The following is a 6,000-nucleotide window of genomic DNA, read 5'->3' as shown; positions in this document are numbered from 1 at the left end:
CGATGGACTCTGAAAAACAAACTGAGGGTTCTAGAGGGGAGGGGGGTGGGAGGATGGGTTAGCCTGGTGGTGGGTATTGAGGAGGGCACATTCTGCATGGAGCACTGGGTGTTATGCACAAACAATGAATCATGGAACACTTCATCTAGAACTAATGATGTAATGTATGGGGATTAACATAAGAATAAAAAAAAAATTTGGAAACAACCCAATACCCAATTAGGTAAATAGGGAAGTCATACATATTTATGTAATAGAATACTATTCTTCAATGACAATTAATTCTAACTATGTACAGCAGTACAGATAAACCTCATAGTGTTCAATGAAAAAAGCAAGTCAGGGGTAAATATTAAGTATGATTTTATTTATATGAGATCAAAAGCAGGCAAAATTGTTCCAGGAGACATACACAGGTGGTAAAATCATAAAGGTAAGCAAGGAGAGGATGATTCAAGCAAGGGAATGGTACTTTGGGCGTACTTCCAGAAGAGACACACAAAAGACTTCTAAGATAATGGCAGTTTCTATTTCTTAACCTTACTGTGGTTAAATTGATATTATTGATATTTGCTTTATTATTGTGGCATAATAAGAAATATATGTATATTTGATCTTTGACCCAGGTTCCTGACAGAGCTCCTAAATCTCTTGGAATTTCCTGGGGGAGAGGCACATCTTGTTCTAATCAGACAACTCTCGGTGGGTTCCTGGATGGCTTCAGGATGGGGCCAGTCACCAGAAAGACCAAGGCATGATTAGAAGCGTGGAATTTTCAGCCCCATTTCCCATCCTCCAGGGAGGCACGAGGGGCTGGAGATCTAATTCTGGAAGATACAGTGGCTGCTTTAAAGTTTGAAGTGGGTCTATAGGTCCTAGAGGAAAGATCACCTTGTTTCCAGCGATGAGGGACCACCTGCAAGAAGGGTCCTGATTGGTGGAGCAGGTCCAGGATGAGCCATTTTCTTGATCTAATGCTAAAGCCGAGTCTGTCTGGAACCCACACCCTGTGACCACCGTCTTCCCTGTACTCCGTCAGGCCTCTGGGGGTGGCAGATAAATCCATTAGCCTGGACAGAAAGGCGGACCTTCCATCTCAGGTGCAGAGGCATGGTCTTTGGAAGCCCCTAGCAGCAGAGTGATGGCACTAGAATTTCCAGCAGTTGGGAAGTCAGCCAGACCTGAAGAGCAGGCAGCTGGGAGACAGTTTCTACTCGTCGTGAACATTAGCACTTAAGAGGTCTAATAACAAAGAGCTGGTTTCTGCTAGCCAGAAAGCAATCCAGAGGAGGAAGATTGTTATGAACTGAATGTTTGTGTAACCTCAAAATTCATTTAATGGGATTAGTGCCCTTATACAAGTCACAAGAGAGCTCACTTCCTCCCCGCTCTCCCTCATGTGAGGATACAAGGCGCAGTCGGTGTCTGCAGGCCAGGAGAGGGCTCCACCAGAACCTGACCAGGCTGGCTCCCTGATCCTGGACTTCCAGCCCCAGAACTGAGACATAAATTCTGTTGTTCCTAAGCCACCAGTCTGTGGTACTTGGTTATAGCAGCCCAAGCTAAGACAAAGATAAAAGGAAGCTAAAAGTAAGTGGAAGCAAACCATTCTGGGTAGCCCAGAAACAGTTGTAGTGATACGACCACTTCATAATTTCCCTGTGGGTAAATCCGAGAGGGCTGGACTGGATGACCACAGCGTTTTCGCTCTGGGTGCTGAGTGTCTGCAACCTGAGTTCACGTACATCCTTGGAGAGGCACATGGATAGCTGGGGACACATTCAATGGCTTTGGTGTCAGACCTGAGTTCAGATTTTTGCTCTAACACATAACAACAAGACACTGGGCAAGGTTTTTAACTTTTCTCAGCTTTAGTTCCCCTGTTTGTAAGATAGGAGAAACATCCACCCCTAAATATTATTGCAAAGATCAGAGAGCTACCGTGTGCAAGGAGCCAACACATAGTAAACTCTGGGGAAGTGACACCGGCTACCAAAGGAGGAAATCCTCTTTCCTCCATCATTTCTATGTTTACTAAATGAAGAAACTAAGGCAGACAAGTAAATGGCCATCTGACAAATAAGTAGCAGAGCCAGGCCCATCACTGAAGCCTTGAGACTCAGTTCTGTGTTCCTTCACCAGTGACGGATTGACCAACTGACTCCCTAATTCAGTGATGGGCTAAAACAAAGCAGCTATCTGGCAAGGTAGAATTTTAATACATGCACACGCACGCACACGCACACACAGAACCAGTTTAAATATTTCACCTTGGTCATTTATACCAAATGAATGGAGTTCAGTTCAGGAGATCCCGTCAGCGAGGACGGTATAGCCAAACAGGGGACCTCGTTCTGAGATACGCAAGGATTCACAGGTCCAGGATGACCTGCAGGTCTGGACTGCACTTTACTGCCCAGCATCAAGGCAGCCGTGGTTCGGGGGAACAGCACAGAGGAAGGACAGAGAGCTTCTTTGGGAAACCTGAGATTCATTCAGCTGAACGTGAAGACTCAGGTATGTTTACTACTCTCCACTGACGTTTTCTCTGGTGAGGGAATGGAAAACAGAAGCATCACAGACCCATGCAGCGCCCAGTGAGGGGTTACTGGGGGAAGAGAGGTAGGCAGTGTGGTGTGTGATGGGAAAATCATGAAATTTGGAGGCAGAAAACCAGGGTTGGTGTTTTTGTTCTGTTTACTTGCTGGGTGACCCTGGGGGTAGGGTCAAGGGCTGGATGGGCCTCAAACCCCCAAATCTTCAGTTTTCTGAAAAACTAAGATAATAATACTAATAATGCCAATATTTTAGGAAACAGTTATAAAAATATAATGCATATAAATCTATGTAAAAGTTATAACTTCCTGCATTGCAGTCTCTGCATCTGTAAAGTAGGGATGATAACAGGATCTACTTTATCGGCTGGTTAGAATGTAATGAGTTAGCCCATGTGAAGTACTTATAACAGTATCTGGCTCAAGTAAGCACTCACATTATTAGGCAGATAATTATACAAAACTATACTGTTACTCAACCACCATCTCAATGCACTGTCTTTCCACTATTACTGATGTATCTATTGGCTTCTCGCAATTAGTGACTAGTGGTCATTATGAAATACAGCTTTATGAGTCCAGCTTTGCCTATTTTCCTTTCTTTCCTTAGGAGGCAGTGGCCAGAATCACTTAAAAAAAAAAAAAACTACTGCAGTAATGATTTTTAAATAGACATATATTACTTACCTATTAACATTTATTAAGCATTAATTCTGATAATAGGATATAAAGAAAAATACATATAGTGGTATTTAGGATTATAATCTAACACAGAATATTGATAATAGACATATGGAAGAGCAAATGTATGAAAGCCATATAACAATAAGACTGCAAATAAAATGAATATTTTCAACATAATGTGCAAACTTTAATGTAGTGGTCTAATCCATGAATAATAATAATAAAAAGACCTTTTCAAAGAAGTCAATAAATTTTTAACCAAAAATCCAACATTCTTCTAAAATAATTAGTAGGAACAAAGATGTTTGATGCTAATCAATTTTTTCTCTATAAATGGAATTTACATGGCTATAGATTTTTTTTTTTTTAAAGATTTTATTTATTTATTTGACAGAGACACAGCAAGAGAGAGGGAACACAAGCAGGGGGAGTGGGAGAGGGAGAAGCAGGCTTCCCGCCGAGCAGGGAGCTCGATGCGGGGCTCGATCCCAGGACCCTGGGACCATGACCTGAGCCGAAGGCAGACGCCCAACGACTGAGCCACCCAGGCGCCCCTAGATTTTTTTTTAGATCTTTATCTTTCTAAAACAAAACAGAAAGCTGTCTGAGAGACCCCAAATCCTATTTTGAAACAAATAGACGATGATGATACAGCAAAGAAAGCTAAAATTAAAATCTATCTTGAAAAATGTGAGAATTGATTCATCCCTAATTAGCTAAAGAACAAAAGACATAGCATGAAGAGTGGGCATTCTGGAGCCACGCTGCGTGGCTTGAATTGTAGCTTCACCACTTAGTAGCCGTGTGACCTTGGGAAATCAATCTCTCTGTCACTCAGTTTCTCATTTGCAAATTGAAAATAATAGTAATTACTTCATGAAGTTATGGTGAAGATTAAATTAGTTAATATGTGTAGAGGTCTTAGAACATTGTCAGGTGCATGTGTGTTCAATAAATGTAAGCTATTTTTATTATAATAAATGCATAACAATATTTTAAATATCTAAAATGAATATAGGAGGACTAATAACTGATAACACAAATACTTGGCATAAAATGTTGACTTTTGGAGGTCAGTGAAATATACATCACCACTAGCTCATTGCTATTGCTAAAGTGCAATCCAGCATGACCATGCCATATACTAAAGTAATATTGTCCTTTATGAATCCAAACAGGACTCCATCAACTGTAGGATGTATCCTTACTTTAGGAAAGGCTAAAGAAAAACGCTGCCGGTTGTCAAAACATTTCAGAAAAGTCAAAAAGTGAAAAAACGTGCATCTTGGAACCGAGGATGTACTGGTAAGAAAAAACTGGAAAGTGGTCAACAGAGTTAGACTGCAGAGAGTTCATTTAAAGACAAAATTGTGGACATGAAGTCTAATTCCCACTGACTTCTAAGGGCAGGGGCGCTATTTCTCGGGCAGGAGTGGTCGCTAGCAGGGGTTTTGCATCTTTGTGAACCAGCAGCCCCCCCCCCCCCCGCCTGGGGCCAGGAGCCTCCCAGTACCACAAGCTACCACCTCTCACTACAAGGAAAAGCAACCGAGAGTCGCTGTTGCCCCTGTTCCAGGAGGAAGAGATTTCAAAGAATCGATAGCAACAGAAAGTCAGGCAGATTCTGGATGGTTTCAGAGTCTTTGGATAGAAAAGCATTCTAGGGGAGTTGTGAAACTTCATTCTTTTCCCATTCTTACCTTGCGAAATTCTTCCTGCAGCCTGTTCCACATCAGAAATCTTGTTAAGTTTCTTGGGTGCACAGAAAGAACCGGCTAATTGGAAACCACCCTGCCCTAAAATCCTTCTTCTAGGTTAGGTGTTCTGATTTTAACAGACTTCCCTACCAGAAAGAAAACTGCATACAAAGTAAAATTTAAAAGAGAGGTCAACAAAAAGAAGGAACTGCTGTTAAAGTGGAAAACAAGATGAGTCATGGTGTTCAATCTGCCGCAGATAATCCAAGTCAAGTATCTAAGTAGAAAAGGCTCCTGCATGCTCCCCAAAATGTTCGCTCTTCCTGCAGGGCATGCAGTTCACACCCTAGCATCCCCGGCAGTTCACAGCCACCACAGGACTCAGGAAGGCCAGTGGAAGGGGTATACACCACCTCCCTGCTGGACCATGCACACGGCTGGTGTGCGGTCCTCTACCCTCTCTGCTCCCCTCTGTGCTCACGGAATGCGTGAGATGGGCCCGAGGACTCTGAAGCCTTGGAGCCTGGTGAGGCCACAGATGAAGGAGCATGGGTCTCCAAGTCTTTATGTCAATTTAGATGACAGTGACTGTCACAGGAATAAGAAATAAACTTCAATGGTATTAAGTCAATGAGATTGGGCGGTTGTTAAGAGCGGTTAGCCTATCTTACTAAAGAAATTTTCAAGCAACACACAATGGCCCGCTCATATATAAAATATTCAGTATAGAATCCCAGAATAACATGCTCATTCTTGGTCAAACTTAGAGTGATCAACCTGAGATAAATGACAGAGAGCAATGAGGGGTGGTCAGTGAAAATAATAAATAATGCTACTAAAAGAAAGGTTGGAAGACTGAGCTATAGATAAGGTGAACCTACATACCAAGTTCTCTGAGATGGCCTGATATTAAATGTTCTCCTAATAATGATGTACCCCCATTGGGCTCAGAGAAAACATGCTCATGCTAAGTCATACTCGAAATTTTTTCAACGTCCTAAAGTAAAACATAAAGTGAAGCATTTTAATCTGACTGCACAATTATATTAATTTTGAAGATGAGC

Source organism: Leptonychotes weddellii, chromosome 10 (assembly GCF_054177405.1).
Source record: "Leptonychotes weddellii isolate Sample4059 chromosome 10, ASM5417740v2, whole genome shotgun sequence".
Lineage (NCBI taxonomy): Eukaryota > Metazoa > Chordata > Mammalia > Carnivora > Phocidae > Leptonychotes > Leptonychotes weddellii.
Note: the sequence above shows the minus strand (reverse complement) of the source record.